General features: G+C 41.4%; 1 protein-coding gene across 1 annotated transcript in view; it reads right to left on the bottom strand.

Moving 5' to 3' along the window:
• fstl4 (follistatin-like 4) overlaps positions 1–17,563 on the bottom strand; it is a gene marked incomplete at both ends in the record, with an annotated part of 174,002 nt that overhangs the window by 113,657 nt on the left and 42,782 nt on the right. The gene's annotated exons all lie outside the window — the stretch shown is intronic.

The raw sequence follows: 17,563 nt of genomic DNA, 5'->3' as shown, positions 1-17,563 counted from the left end.
ATCTTTTCATTCTCAGGAGCTCATTTTCTAACAAATCCACTGCATAAATATAAAAAAATGGCTTCGACTTAACCTGATTTCAACAAACACTGCATTAGATATGAGAGTGAAAATCTATAACAACGCTGTAACAAGATGAATCAGACCGTATGCAGCAGAAATAGAAAAAGCGTAAACTCGAGTCAAACACCTCCGGTCTTGATCACAGGTAGGAGATAGAGTGCTAACAAGGAGAATATTTTTTATTTTTTTAAATACAAACTATACAAATCAAACATCCAGGTGTCCTTATTAACACCTCACGGCACTCGTTCACACATATTTGAACACATCCGTATACAAACACACAATGTATACCTGAGTGTGTCGGTGCACAGCTCACATCTTCTGCATAACCCACTCTGCAAGCCACACACACACACACACAGTTCATAAGCCACTCCCTGTTCCTGTCCTACACACATGCACAGACGCACACTGCACACGCCAGCATGCACACCACTCACCGACGAGGACACATCACTTCTTCCCCCTGATTTAATCTATTTGCACTTAAAGTGAGTCAAAAAGCTGCTGATCCCACTGAACGCTCCACCTTGGATTGATCCTCCCCGACTCCATGAGCTTGACCTGGAACCCGCCCTCGCTTGTCATGATCTGAGCGCTGGATTTATGGGCTCATGCGCCGTGGGGTTATCATCGCAGTAAAAACTACATGTTTTAAAAAAAAGGGTACACACACACACACACACGGGGGACATTTGTTGGCTCTCAAGCCCATCTGCTAAATGTCAGTGGTCGTAAATGACACACAAATACTGCGGTAGAAACCTGACTGGAGTTTAAACATTGCTCATATGCTCATGAGAAAGTAAAAAAAAATCTATATTAACAAACTTCTACCTGAACACCCACATACTGTTTACTTCACTGACGAAGACCAAAGATAATTCTGTGTTTCTTCGGTATACAAATCAATACATTTGTACATCTAGAGAAACTGAAAAAATTAAAAAATATATATACTTCATGACTACTGGAGAGTCAGCTTCACACATTTCATATTCAGCTCTCAGCGTCCACTCCCACACTCTCTCCACACTGTTACAGAACATACAAATGTCAAAAACTGCTCGAATTTTATTTCTTTTTTTTTTCTTTTTTTTTTTTACAAGTTTTTAAAAAAAAAGAAAAGGCAAAACTTCACCCAGAGTTGACCCAGAGGAGTTTTAGCAGTTTCTTCTTTTAAAATTTCAAGCGTGCTGTCTCTGTTACCTTTGATGTTAACAAGCTCAGTTATTTTCCATGGAAACCAGGGCAAATATAAAGGAGAACGACTGTTGGCTGCAGAACTGTGAGAAACAAATAGCACAGTATACGGGTAACCTCGGTGTCAAGGTACAGAGGGAAACAACACTGTAAAAGAGTGAAAATGAAACCATCGTTTCATCGTCAAGTACAATAAAATCTACAGTCATTGCTCGTAACATTACATTTCACTTGTGGCGCTCGGTGAAGGCCGTTTTCCCCAATACAGGGAAATGAATACAAATCCTAAAAAAGGACTTAGTGGCCATTGTGTTGAAGCTGTTTTGAGGTGAAGCCAGTTGAGATGCTGAGTGGAGGTCAGCTCTATTATCCCCCTGTGGAATAAGGCTACAAACCCACACAGGCTTAACTTTAAAGAGCCCAGTCCAGGCTTTTACAGTCAAACTGCTGAAAACTGAAATTGAATTTGCCTCGAGTATAATCATATCGAAACTCTCAGCGTATTCAATATGGGTGGTAATGAGGTAATGTGCTGCTGTTGGAGGACAAAAGTCCCTTAATTACATAAAAGGGATCCAGGGCTGACACATAGAGGCACACACACACAGGCACATACAGTACACATAAAAAAAAGCCCCCAAAAACATCTGCACTTGACACACAGTCATATAAGACATAGAGAATATCACCTGCTCCATCAATATTAGTTTTAATTGATGGAAATTCTAATAATTCATAAACTGCTCAATAAGAATATACACGTAACATTTACAGATTCCAGTGTCTTTATTGTTTGGACAAACTGTGCGACGTGAGGACATTGTCTCATGGTATCAGGGACTTGTGATGTGTATCTTTTTATTGCCTTTGACATTTTATAGACTGGACTTTCAATCAAATAAAAAACAATCAATAGACGAGTCGATAAAAATAATATAGTTTCAGAACAACACACTCCGTCTGACCGGACTTGGGAACACCGACTCCTCCTTTATCATAATTAATCTGCTGAAGGAAGCTGCGGGTTGGGGGCGTGCCAGTTAAATACCCAGAGGGGAGTGTCGAGACACGGAGGAGGAGGAGTGGGAGGAGGAGGAGGAGGAGGAGGAGGAGGAGGAGGAAGAGGGGAGTAAGACAGACTCAATTCTTTTTTATTCTAGTTTACTAATTGTTGTGCGTGTCTCGGCAAAGCATCTGTGGGAAATGCAAAATAGCCCGGCTCCCTTGTGACCTTGCTGTTCATGTCAAGGTCGGGGACGATTACAAGATCGTTTGTATTCTCCGAGCGTGGGAGATTAAACAAAAGCGTCCTGCGGCAGTTACCCACCGGTGGCTGTCTTCTGTCTTCATCCTCCTAGTTTTCTCTCTCTTTCTCTCTTTCTCTTCCTGCCTGACTTATTTTTCTTTCTTCTACATCACCAGCTCCCTCGCCCCTTTCCCATTTTGCTCGGAGAAAAGACGACAACATGAGCAGCGGTCGCTCAAACAACGGAAACAATGGTGCATAAAAGTTACATCTACAATACACGAGCTGTCTGACATTTCGCTAAGTCCTTGCACTCGTGTTCATCCGCGCTCTAAGTCCTTTGTCTTGTGCTCTCTCGGACCATGTTGGCTGCAATTGTGGCATGCTTAAGAGGCTAAAAGTGTCATTTGATAATCCTCCCTGTCTAAGCTGCCGGCACACTGCTTATAAACGGCTCTTATAAGTTCAGGGGCTCTTTGGTGCCAAGACAATGCCAGGCTGACCATCCGGCGTTGAGCCTTGCCATCCTTCTTCTTCTTCCTCTTCTGGTGCTCCATCTTTGTTTTCTTTTTTACTTTGTGGCGCGCGTGTACGTTCTCTCCATCGCTTTGTTAATACCCGCCTGGTGCCGAGCTGTGGTGGGCCTCAGGGAAAGTGAGACTGGGTATTGTCCACTATAATCTGAGACATGTTTAGTAAGGAGCAGTGTTGATAATTGCATGGGAACACGGGGGATTTGTAGAAAGTGTTAAGACCATTTTGCCTTATCTTGGTGACATTTTTCGACAGACAAAGATAAGTTCTCCCTTTCATTTCCTTTTATGCATGACAAAGTGGATGAGAGCATCACTGGAGGCAAAGCGCAGCACAACTGTCTGCCTGCCTGACTGACTGACTGACTGCCTTTTCATTTGTCAGAGGAAGCTACAATCTTGTCAGTCTAAGCTCTGGCTGTGTCATTGTGATGAAGCCATTGGTAATTTGAATCCACAGCGAGTGCGTGCAATCTGTACAATCGCAATCACATATGCATTGTATAGTAGCACATTCGCTTGAAGAACACAGCTCACATGCAGTAAAAAAAAAAGAGTGAGAGTAAGACTATGTTGTTTCACTCTGGAAGCAAAAAAAAAAAAAAAAGTATGTGTTTGCTCTATTAGCAACTAAAATGCGCCTCAATATATTTCAACCTGAGGCTACACTCGAGCTCTTTAAAGCCCTTAAACATTTAAATGCAGTCAGAGCAGACTGTATTTATTTTGTGTTTAATCCAGCCCCACAGAGGGAGAGTTTGTTATTTCTGATACATTCTCCTTAGAGAGACAGGGGGACAATGCTGAGCTTCCCACTAATTAGACTGGAAGAACATTTGCCCTGCTGATGTGGGACTCACTGCCTGCAGCGCTACACTGTTATAAACCATCCTGATCCATGGAAACACCGAGGCTGCAGCCGCAAATCCTTCAGGATATCAGTATGTGACATTTACAGAAAGATAGTGGACTTTTTTTTCCTTTTTTCGCCGGCAGACAGATTTTGTTAGATGCTGTTCAGGCCTCTGAAATGCCCTTGTGTCATCTTTCCATTTAACTTGTGCAAGTACAGTTGTGTAGCATGCATGCGTGCATAATGTGTATGTGTATGAAGTGCCCGTGTGTTTCGTAGCCCAAGAAAAAGCTCTGTCACATCTGCTGATCCCACGGATCATTCTATTTGCTCTGAAGCAGCTGTACATAATTAAATTCTAAGACGCGCCGTCAAACACTGTCTCCCCTGTGTCGCACAGTCGGACAAAGCGCTTCTGACATGCACGCTGAGCTTGAATATCAATGGACAACAGCAGCCATCTCACAGCTAGGTGAGATATGCTGCGTCGTACATATAGATAAGACCAAACTGTCCAGGTTTTCTGCTGCATTGTTCCCAAATTGATGCAACATTTCAAGGACAGAACCCGGAATACAAATATCACAAGATGGAGTGACCTGCAGAGTTTGGCTTTTTAATTAAGTTAATATGAGATAACATTTCACTGTCTGTTAACTTCTTGATGAATAACTAAATATTTTAAATTGTTTCCAAAGCATCAATCAGTTGAAATCTTTTGTTTTATTTGGAAAAAATAGACCTCCAAAGTTTTTTGCACAAAATCTGTCCCCTGCATCAATTCATCATGATTAATATTCATCTACTAAATAACAACAGAGACTTTGAGACTATGAGAAGTCCAGTGGTTTATGTGAGGATCAATGTCTTTAAGTAGCTGCAAGAGCACAAATCCCTGAATGATCCTCCACGAAAACAGAAATCGTAACTTTTTATTATATCATCCAAAATGAAGAAGCAAAATTTATTGAAAAATGTGGTGGTCTACCATTTTTTTTTCTTTCTTCTGTTATGTGATGCTGACTGACGCGAGTCCAGTCCTAAAAACGTTAAACGTCATAGTGAGGTTGACAGGCAGCCACCACAACAGATGGCAAATGATGAGAGTCCTTCAAAAGCACACACTGTTTTATTTTATCTTAACGCTAACTGACCTAGAGGAGGAGAGGCTCGGTCAGATTAGTCACTACGCCACAGTCGTGTATCACATCTCCAACGACAACCGTGTGTGTGTGTCTGTTGTCATGTGTCAATATTCTGACTGGATTTTCTAAAAAAAAAAAAAGTCACCAGAAGGACACAACGCCATGGCAGAGAGTTAATAGGCTCCCACACACACAGTGACATAAACACACTGATGCTTCCTGTCAGGTGATGATGCAACATGCTAATCTGCTGAAGGTTGATCTAATGAAGCAGAATCACTGGAGAGGAAGTGATGTTGCACTAATAATTAGCACAGCTGTGATCAGGTCATCATCCTCGTGTGGGTGATATTAATATTGATTTTTATACAACAACTCTATGATTCATGTAATATATTAATTAAGGGTAAAAAGAACACCTGTAAATATGTAATTAAAAGTCCTAGTACTCTGATTCAGAGCCAACCCCTGTATAATTAATGTAACATTAACAACGCAGCATGCAGGCTACATTAACAGGACCAAAGCAGTCGACTAAACCAGAACTCAACACGCGGGACAGAAGAGAAGGTAAACCAGACTTTGAAACATCCTCCTCGCTCACTCTGGACTCCAGAGACGACTAAAGCAACACCACTACACCAAGTAACTCGAGAAGATAATTTCATTTAATATTAACTTACTACCAGAGCCATTTTTCTCCATTAAGCGCGGCAAAGCACCTATTACCTCCATGACCTCTTTCTTAATGGCAGATTCGCAGAACCTCGGTGTTCAGAGACGGAGCGGACGGACACTGAAGCAGCTCATCTGAGGAACGGTAGAAAAGTATTATCTGAATTCAGAGAGCACACTGCTAATAACAGTTATCTATGGGCTCGGTCACTTTGCGTTACTCCCTGCAGCCTACACACACACACACACACACTAACCAATGCCTCGTTTAAATGCCACTTCTCCATGAACTCGTACCAGAGAATGAACAACTTATTTTGAGGATGAACACAAGTACCAAAGATATAAAACTGGCCCGTGACTATTTTTAAACACAAACAAAACACTGGCAGTGCAGACGAGAAGCTCTTCCCTGAAGAGGCTGGTGAGACTAAAAGGAAGAAGTCATAGCTGATTAAGACCATTCGTCAAGTTATTAACGCATGCAGGACGACTCTGTTTCCTCCCGTCTTGATGTTTCTTTTGCTCGGCCCCTCCCTCCCAGACCATCGATTGCCAAGCACGCAAATGGAAGAAGTAATCAAGTGAAATGAGGAGCTGCTCGCCGCTGTTGTTTATGATGTCTTACAGTGTGTTCAGACACGTGTAATGTGGTTAATGTTCTTCTTCTTCCTCTTCCTCTCCTACTCTGTCACACTCTCATTCGTTATTTCAGAAGTGTGGAACCCAATTTATCTCGTATCTGTTTTTTTTTTAATGGGAGGATTCACACAGGTAGGAATTAAAGTATGGGAGCTGTACAAGTCAAATGTAATGACATAGGGGACGCTTAAAATAAGACTTAAAATGTTGTTAAGATGAGGAGATAGAAGATAAATAAGAAATGGCTTTTATGTGGAACAACCACGCAGAATGAGAATAAACTACTGGAGCAAAGGACACATTTCAAGACAGAGACATAGATGAGAAGTAAAAGGAAGTCAAACAAATGATGCAACGTTCAGGATGGTACAGGAAGTTGGAAATCAGCAAAAAAAAGATTTATATGAGAGGAAGTGATGGTGCAGGGGAGAGGGAAAGGATCGCTCAGCCTCCACAGAACAGAGCAGGGATATTTGGTCTGAGAGAAATGTCACTGGCCTCGTATGGCTGGTTCAGCTGATCGGCCCGTATCGATCTTCTGATCTTCATGTATCTGTTGCTGCTGTGCTGAGAGGTCCAGCTCTGTTTACAAAGACCTGGGAGAGCAGGGGGCTACTGCTGCTGCTACTGCTGCTGCTTTTGTGGGTAATTTTATGTCCAAGACCGAGCAGGGAACACACACCAGTTAACATGATCACACCGTTTATACTGTAGGTAGTTTGCTGTTTCAGTGCATCAGTTTCATCATTTACATTCTCATTTTTGACTATATGCCAAAAAACCCACTAACTGACCCTCTGCAGCCCCTATAGCTCTAACTCGTCTAATAAAACTTTTCTACTTCTGTATGGACTCTAACAGCCAAGGTTGTTTTCCTTTTTATTTCCTTTTATTTCAGTTGACATTTTGCAAGTACAAACATTTCACCCGCCAACTGTGAAGTGACAGATGAGCTGTTGCGATGTCTCATGCTGACCATGAGCTGCGCCACATTTTATACAAATTATTCATTCATGTATTTCCATCCACTGAGAATCTTTCAGGGTCACAGTGGGGTCTGTAGCACATCGAAGGACTCAAGAAAAAAAAAAAAAAAAGAAGATTCTTGGAGAAAAATCCTGACTTCAAAACTAACTAGTGACATTTAAGAACCGGTTGTTTATGCATGAAAACAGCTCATTTAGATGTTGGCAGGATGCAACATGTTTTCTCTGGGCAACCTGGAGCGCGACTTCCCCCAGGGTGTGAAAATAAAAGCAGAAATATAAAGGTGAAGTGAAATGGAAAGAGGTGCACTGACACACACTAAAAAAAAAAAAAAGAAGAACCATCTGGGAGCACTAAGCTTCTGACAACACTGAGAAAAGAGTGTGAGACCAGAGCTACTGGAATTCACACTCAGCAGCCGTCAGTCACATGGTCATATTGGTTCAGGTATGACAGGTACCTGCCTCTCAACCCCCATGACTGAAAATGATTCGGGGAAGGCTGGCAGCACCGCAGTCTCTGGGTTTTCCACAATAATTAAAGTCTGAAGAAAAGCTGGAAAAACCTGTATTAAACAATCTTACACTAAGAAAGAATTCAATATAATAAAAAACTGTTCCAATTCTGATTCTGAAATATTCATTGTTTGGAAATAACACAGGATTATCTTCAGTTAAGGGTGCAGCCTAAGGAGTTATTTGCAGTTATGTTAATGCTGACATTTGATTTCATTTTCTAATTAAATAACGCATTCAGATGAATGTAAAAAGACGTTTCTGCATCTGCATTTTCAGATCCCAACATTCAATCCACAGTAATCAACGCTGAATATAAACGAACCTGAGTGTCATGCTTTGTTCATGAAAACAACTGAGGTCGTAGCCACACACCATCTGGCTCCGACTCCTCCATGGATCATAGTTTTACAGTATATGCTTATAGCCGCCTCTTATAAGTAAGTGTTTGCATGTCCCTGCAGTACAAATGTAAACTTAGCTTCTTGTGATTGACCTCTGACACTCACAGAAAAAGCTAGTTCCCACCAGCTGCTCCATTATTTCCTGCAAATTTTGCACCTCTGCTGCAGCTATACTGAACAACTGGAGTCTACAGCAACGATGGGGGCTCGAGCATCAGTCCTCTTCAGCCGCCGCCACACTCATATTTTCACATTAATGCCAGCACAGCCAAGGATGAAATAAGCTCTCAAATGTATTTTTCTGCAGTAGGTTTGAGTAAGCATGTGAGTGTGGGGACTACTGTATAATCCTGACTGGAAAAAAGAATCCATTCACAACATCTCAGGAGTCCGTCGTATAGTGTACAAATAGCAAGCGTTTGAAAAGAAGGAATGTCCCTCCTGTGTCCTGTACGCCAGCATTTGGAGCCATAATATCTCAGTCTTCAAGGCGTAAATTAAATTTTCATTCCTGTGTTTGTCTATCTGCAAATGTGCATGCATGTGTGAGGCAAAAAAAAAAAGTGGCTGTTGTATTCTACTGTGTGGTACAGTCTGGGGAAAAATGTTTGCTTTCCCTTATTAGAAAATATAGTTTTTCCTTCGCTGTACAGTAAAAGCTTCTGGATGTGCTCCCACTACACTCCACCCTGTTTATTATCAACAACATCATAATCCCTTCGATCCACCCTCTCCCTCGTCTTGCTCTCACCTCTTGCTATTCATCTCTCTATTTATACATCTCTCTACAGTATATACTGTTATTTCTGCTGACACCACACCTGCACCTGCGTCTTCACAGGGCTCTGGGAGAACAGCGACCAAGCCCCAAGCTCCACACCCCTCCACCACCCCGATGCCCTCGCTCCCACAGCCGAGGTTGGAGATGACTAATAGGCCCCACAGGGCGAGAGGCCGCAGAGGTGAGGGCGAAAAGGTGAGAGAGGAAGATCAAGAGCCGGCGTCGTCTCTTAGGTCTTGTAAAAGCTTCATCTTTTGGGTGGGCTTTGGCTGCTTAACACCCCAGTCACAAAGAGATAGTGTTGTGGATTAAATCCTTTATGTTGGGGTGGGGTGGTGGGGCAGAATATCACCGGCCATTACAGTTTTCCCATCAAGAAGCACTGAGGCGTCAGATGGAGGAAAATGATTCTCTGTATTCAGTGTTAAAAAGGACTGAAGCGTAGTCACAGACATGGTCCCACTGTGTATTTGAGATGCACTGATTGTATTTATATATGACCTCAAATCAGGTCAATAACATTTGGAGCTTGTTAAGTTCCAAAGTTTGTAGTGTTTTGTATAAAAGCAAAATGAGAGTGACTAAAATCTATGAATAAATCACATCAGAGGGGAGGTTAAACAAAGGTCAACGTCTTACTGATCCTAATTTAAGCTCATAGCAACAACTTGATGATTATAAATTTTGTATTTTTAACCACAGCTTTCTGCTTAAACGGGTCACACAGAGTTGCATAACAAGTACAAACGGTAAAATTATAACGGAGCACTTTGTTAAATGGATGAGACGATGAACCTTTCTAACTCCTGTGTCCTGACTCTGACACTTCGCACCTCGTCCTCTGTGATATATTTCAAAAACAGGTCACACAATAAAACACTATTACTGTACTATTATACTATCAGCAGTGTAGTATCGTAGTTTGTATCAGCAGCAGAGTATTTCTGATGAATGTAAAATGTTAGATTGTAAGAATAACTCAAAATATATCAATTTGGAAATGTTGCATAGAGGATTTCAGCTTTAACTAACCTCCATCTTAACCATGCTGCAGCCATGACCCCACTCTGGAGAAGCAGAACATGATGGATGGAGGGAGCTTTAAGTATACAGACGACTTTTCTTCAATAATTCATTGTTGGTTCCCATCTTTCTGTGGTATTTGTTGATTTGTCCTTGCATAGCTCATGCTATATGTTTACAAATATAAAATATTATGTGCTGCACATACATCAAATATGCATTCAACCTGCAGTGTAGGCAACAGCCTGGTATCTGCAAACACATACTGCAGACTGAGGCTATTTTATATGTTGCTGTGTCATGGAGGGACTTCATAAATGACCAGATTTGTCAAGTATAAATGTAAATATAAAGAAAAGGGCCTTCCCATATGCTTATTTTATATCAACTAATTATTCATCGAGGGTGTGATCCAGATATGAGAGGACCTTTATCAGGATATGAGATTTCTGTCATATCAGTCTGACCAAAATTAACAGGGACGCTGAGCCAGACCGAGAAACACCTTGAAAAGCTGAAAAATACATCATGTTTGGGACCATGGTTTGCATAAGATTAGTATCATCACAGAGATTTCTGTATGGGCAGACATGGAAGATTCACACAAGATAAAATCCAAAATGATGTGTGATTATTACAAATCACTGGGCGTCCCTCAGGTGATATTAGTCCTGTGTGAACGGAGCTCCTCACATCACCTCATCTTGAGTTTTGCACTTAAACAGACAGTTGAAGGAGTGGAGGATATATACGAGCTGAATTAATGTGTGTAAAATATGCAGATATACAGTATATACCTTATTGATTGCCACCTGGTCCTTATTTACTCATGATTATTCTTTTTTTCAGACAGTGTTCAGAATTAATCACCACATTCATCTTTGAGATGCAATGATACAGCAGGACAGCAAGATTGTAATACAACGAAAGAATTTCAATTTGCAGCATCACTGTCATCAATGTGTGTATAGAAGCAGCTGCAGGGTTGACACTAGAAAACCTTGTTTGGACTCTAAAGAGAGGCAATAAAATAAAATCAATCATGGGGGAATGAGCTGCTGAGGAACCTGGCTGGTGTTCATACACGATTACTGAGGCAGCATTATTCTGATGCTAATGACACCGGACTATACAGTACAGCACATGTCTACCTGACAGTGTATAAACAAGTGGGATTTTTTCTTTTTTTTGCTTGTTTGCACTAACTAGCATATTGTTAGAAATATTTTCACACAGTTGTGACAGAAAAGGTTCAACTGCCTGTACAGTAGCTTTACCTTCTCTCGGACGAAAACAGCTGGTGTGACCTTATTATCAATTAGCAGCTACGTTGTCACCTTCAATTTTCCAATCTGTCTCTGCTGAAACATGCACTCTGTGAAGTTATGTTTCCATATTGGCCTGCTCCTTAAGCTCCTTTTTTTAGCAGCACATGCAGAAAAAACGAGGAAAAAAAATCCATTACATGAGCGATGAGTCACAAAGAGAGTTAATCAGACTGATCCAATTAAGCAGAAGCAAATGTAGCTTTGTAAAACAGAGGTGGGGATGTTGCGAAGTGATGTCAAGTGACAACAATGACTAATTACAGGGAAATAAGGATTGCCTTTCTGTTGCCTTTGCCCAGAGCTGCAAGAAAATATCAAATATAATGCTAAAATTAATTTGGGTTATGACAGAGCCCATGGAGAGGGTTTTCCTCAGAAATAATTGCGAGCCACTGAGATGTGCTTGTGTGCAGCTGATGACACTGGACATGGTACACAAACTACTTCCAGTGAAAAGGAGCAGAGATAGATGGCATAACAGAGAGACAGATGGGTGAGATAGAGTGGAAGAGAGATAATAAAGACAAAACCATGCAGTGAGTGAAAGAGACGATTCAACTTGGAAATGAAAGCCGCTCCGCAAAGCTCGTGGGTTTCTGGAGGGGCTGCATGCAGAGTTCTTTATAAACTGTCTTTGTGAACCATAAAATAAAGAGGAAAAAAAATGCTCTGTGACCCACAGAGCTAGAAGCTAAAAGATGGACAACAATCTGCCTCAGAGTGCACAGCTTCACCAAGTCTTAGAGCACCAGGGGTCTGGTGAGGGCGCCGGCTTCTGCTTAGTGAATAAAGCTTTTTGTTATAGAGCAAACTATCATCCTATGGAACCATAGGGAGAGCCATAACATATTCTAAAAATGAATACAATAAATAAACACAATAGGCCTTTTAAAAGCTGATATTATGACTTGTCATTACAAGCAAAGCAAAGCTGCTGCTATTAACATTAAGGATGCTCCGTTGTCCCAGTAAACAAAGACAGTGTGACAGCAAACATGGCAACAAACCCAGCACCCACTGGTGCTTCATTATTTACACCTGTGGTTTTCCTACTGTGATGTGTCAAAATATCGTAATCATTTCAAATGACAAGTCCATTTACATAAAATTACATTACACGACAAGTCAAACAAAAATATTAATATGACGAATGTTTGCATCCTTCAAAATTCAGAAGCAAGACATATGTTTCCTCTGAAAAATCTTTATAACCTTCAGACGACTGACACATTGACGGAAAAGGGAAAAACTTTTAAAAAATGAGGAGGAATAAAGACAATCCTGACATTTCTATTAAAAAAACAGGCAAACAGAGCTCGCAACCGGCATCATAAAGTCAGTCGACGAGGAAATATCCATTAGTGGTGGTGTCCATTCATTCAGTGCAGAGACTTCACTATATGCAAAGAAGTAGTGAATCACTTAAAGCAGATATCAGCTTCACGGCCGTTTCGGCTAATGCTGCGTTCAAGGCAGGCTTTTGAAACCGTAAGTTACAGCTTCAAGTCACAACTACGACTTGGTAGCGTTCCAGGTAACCCGTAGCTCGTGTTTTTACCATCCTGTTGTCTGTGAAAGTTCCCTATAACGGCCACTCGTAACTTCCGACCCGTGAACTCGTACCAGATCGAACTGGTATGACTTCACAGGAAGGAAAAACACAAAGTACGAGTTTCTTTGAACGCACCATGAGTTAGCAGCCCCCGCCCTTGTCAGGCATCAATTGGTCCTCGTGCTACGTCACCACATTCACGCGCATCCCTTGGCTGCACACACAGCCCTTCATGCCGTTCTCTCTCCTCATTGGATAACACTTGTATCCCACAAGGAAAATTTTCTCCTCGGGTTACAGCAGAGCAGAGTGACGGAGAGACTCGTGTTTAGGCTGAAATACTTCATGTAAGTGATTGCTGACGGAAAATAGGACTATTTAGGACTTATATTAACAAAAACATTCCACTGATATCTGCTTTAATCAGTAGTTTTTTCTTTAGTTGTCTCTCTCTGCTGCATCAATCAATAACTGCATGCGAGTCAGTGTCACTTCCACCAAAATAAAAGCCATTATAGAGATAGCCTATACTAAATGTTGAGCCAGAAGCAGCTATGGTCTGGTTGTATCGGTATATGTCTGCAAAAATGACATAAACTCATGAAAGTCCGACAGTTTGCTAATTTTTAATACAAGTTCAATGCTCTTCACTCATACATATATCCTGTGCTTTTAATAAAAACAATTAAAAACCGACACTGATAAAGACGGTGCCAAACCTGACAGAGACAGGTAAAGACAGAGCCATAAACGGAACGGCCCAGAATTAGAAGTGCTGAATAAAACATTAATACTTTTTCCCTCTTATACAACTGACAGGTCTAATGTTTAAATGATGATTTGCCTCAAGGTACCCAAGAGGAGGCAACATAGAGAAAAATAGTCATATGTATTTTGAAATCGTCAGAAGTAAAAAATAGAATAAAAAAAAAATACAAATCATCCAGTCGGGCACGCACTTATGAATAAACACGTAAAAACAACACCAGACAACCACAAAAAAAACCAGAAGCTAATGAATAAATAAAACAGAACAACTGCCATCTAAAATAGCTCTGACCGAGCGGTGCCCGGGGAGAGACGCTCAGTGAGTGATCTCATCAGTGCTGCTGTCAGGTCCGCTCAGTGGTCAGGAGAGCCGGTGTGGTGTTGACAGCTGGCTGTCATGACTCCAGGAGTGATGGGAGGCAGCGGGACGGGAGGAAGACAAAGGAAGAGAGGGTGGGGTGGTGGCAGGAGAGGGGTCTCAGGAAGAAACGGTGAATAAAAAGAAGGAAAAAAATAGAGGTGGAGAGGGAGATGTGGGTGGACAGGAGAGAAAAGTAATATGACCTCTTGGCCTTAATGGATTTGGGCCAGTAACCCAATTCCCTGCAGCTTGAATCAAGATGGGTCCGTATTGTCAGTTCAGCATTTTTTGTCCCTTTTATATCAGAGAATGGGACGTATGCCTTGTTTCTTATTACCATTCATTTAACTCTTAGTGTTTTGTTCACTGGGTGTTGGATTAGAATAAATCTGAATTTTGCAGGTGTAGATCAGATCAATTGTTGAGAGGAATACAGTATTTTACGCGTTTTCTATATTTTGTCATGTGGTTTACATATTGGAATCAAAGTAAAAATGGAAATCCATGATGCATAATAATAAAAAAATAAAATAAGAAAAAGATTTTCAGTCAGTTGCAGCCTGGTCAGCACCCAATCCAGAAAGAGAAGAAGAAAATGAGGTGGAGCTGCTGAGGGATGAGGAGATATAGAGAGATAAGTGAGAGCAGGGGTGTTAGAAGAGAGACACAGGTGAGAGGTGGAAGAAAGGTGGATGAAAATCAGAGGCAGAGAAAAGAGGGTGACAGACAAGAAGAGGGAAGGTGTGATAGAGAGAGAAAATGAAAAAGGGAGGAGGAACGAGGAGGAAATAGAGGACAAACAGGGGATGGAAGGAAAGAAAGAGAGAGAGAGAGAGAGAGAGAGAGAGAGAGAGAGAGAGAGAGAGAGAGAGAGAGAGAGAGAGAGAGAGAGAGAGAGAGAGAGAGAGAGAGGATAAATCAGATGGGGAGAAAGTAGAATGGGGAGGTGGAGGGGGTGACTGGAGGGCAGCTGGTGAAATGAATGGAGGCCAAGCATCTGAGGGAGCACCACTGAGCGGTCAGTGTGTGTGTGTGTGTGTGTGTGTGTGTGTGTGTGTATAAGTGTGTATGTTCTGACTACGGGTAGCTGTTTGGGCCAGTCCTGGACAGTATTCGTTTGGAGCGGAACTGCAATCCTTGGTCTGAATCTGGAGTCTCCCCACAGGTTTACTGAACAAATGTGATTAGTTTTGCATGAACATACATACACAATACGCCAATTTATGACCCGACTCAAATCTCTGCATCTTTTTTTCACCCTGATTTTATTCTGAGAGTCTTGACTGAAAGTTGTAATTCACATATAATGTTTCCTTTCGATATTTTTCTGCTCACCGCTGCCCTTCGCACACAATGCCATCTTTTGTGAACAAACTGAAGTAGATCATCACATAAAGGTAAGACTGTCCATCATATAAGATCATGTCAGCCCTAGTAGACCTTGTCTAATGCAAGTATGAGCCATAACGTGACAGTGTGTGTGGGGACAAGAGAGTTTCTCAGAGAGAAAGAAAAAAATAAATATGAAAAGACAGAGAGGTGAACAGAGACACAGCGACGTGGATCTGGCCCAATGTGTGGAGGATTAGGGATTTAGGGTTGTTGGAACAAACAGTGTGTTTACCGGAGTCCAGAAATATGCCTCTTGCCTGGAGATGTGGGTATTCTATGAATCCAAGTTGGATTTGGATTTAGTGGTGAAATTTGAAGGTGGGAATACAGTTACTACAAGCAGCGAACTCCATATGGCTCGTCGTTGGTGGAAAACGCCGGGGGTATTGTGTTGCTGACTTAAAACTGAACAACTGAGGGGGAAAACAAGGAACAAGGAACACAACAGTTGTCTTGAGTTGCCGTTGTTGTTTTTACTTTTTGCTGCACAGATATTTATTCATATTCACCAAAGGAGAAAAGATGGCAATAGAAACACAGGATACAAAAAAGCAGCGGGTGAAACTACCGGCTTTAACTTGTTGTTTTGCGGAGACCGGGATGAGGCTGAAACCGGCTTCTCTCAAAACCTGGTACTCGTGTGGTGAGTTCACAGAAGGGGCAAAATGGGAACACTCAGCTTCAATCAGATCACAATCCATAATAGATGGCCATGTAAATATCTTATGAAGGAGAGCCATGGAGAAAATTACTCTGTGCTAAGGAACACACACGCATATACATGGACACACACATGCACACAAAAAGACCCACAAAGAGCAGACATCGCTCACCGTCATGCGAGGGGGGGCAAAAAAAAAGTGTAATAGAGTGTATTTATCTAATATTCATGCACCATCTTAATGGACCTTTTGTGTGAATGCTCGCTTGTTTTTGCCGTTGTCTCTGTGCTCGCTCAACAAAAACTGGGCAGCTTGTAAAAACCCTGAGTTTGCTTCTGAATGTGATTTTCGAGTTAAAATGAAAAATAGATACGACAGTAAATGTTCCCTGGGTTGTACTTGATCATTGTTGGTATTAAAAAGTAAATATCGCTGGATATATCTCAGCGCTCAGGTGGCTACTACAACACATGCGTCCTTGAGAGGTCGTCCTGCTTTGTTGAGATAAAGTCCATCTATCTACAAATGACTGAAAAACCAGAAGAACTACCAACTTCTGTACAAAAATAATCAGACTTATTGAAAATATTCCCTCCACGCTCAGCAGAGTGATGGAGTGGTGTTAATATAACTGAGTTCTGGTGGAGCTCTAATAGGGTCAAAATGTTGTTCCAGTTTAGACCGGTGTTAAAACTGCTCATTTAGACAGGCATGGACTGAATATTTGATGAGGTGAAAAATTCCACTTTTAAGAACTTGGCTTTAGTGAAGGTAATAATTCAGGTCAGCCTCAGTTTAGTTTATTATGAATAAGTCAGCGATGGTAAATTACTCGGTAAAATGACACAAGCAAAAAGACAAAAAGCAAGACAGCTAAAGAAAAAAAAAAGGGGGAAGTATGACCCCAGTTAAAATGCAACCATGCATCAAACATCAGAGGCGCAAACCTGATTCTTAGTTAAATTAAATGGATCTAAATATCTAGAAACTAACATTTTCCAGTTAAGGTGTAGTCTATTCTTTCTCTTTCCCTCTCTTTGTATTTCCTGTCTAACAAATACAGACAATGGGAACAATTATATATACATATATAAATGAGAATTGGTGAATTAAAATAACAACCAAAGTTTAGAGACTGAGCATGTAGAAACAGCAGCACAGACATAGTTCACCTATCCACTTACAAACCCATTACTTTGTTACATGCAAGTCTGGCTGCTTTTGTGAGTCTGTTCTGGGCCGTCTGGGTGGTGATGATATTATGAGTGCAGAAGCAGCTCTAAGCCCTGCAACACACCACAGGGGAGCACTAAAAGCAAACCCTGACCCTGTTGATCATCAATAATTCATCAGAAATCAGGGTTAGAATAAGTGCAGCGTCGAACGACACATCACAACGTGCAAAGGAGACGACGGTCTCCGCCATC

The sequence above is a fragment of the Trachurus trachurus genome (genome assembly GCF_905171665.1).
Source record: "Trachurus trachurus genome assembly, chromosome: 14".
In the NCBI taxonomy this organism is placed as follows: domain Eukaryota; kingdom Metazoa; phylum Chordata; class Actinopteri; order Carangiformes; family Carangidae; genus Trachurus; species Trachurus trachurus.
This window is presented reverse-complemented; position numbering and strand designations above follow the sequence as displayed.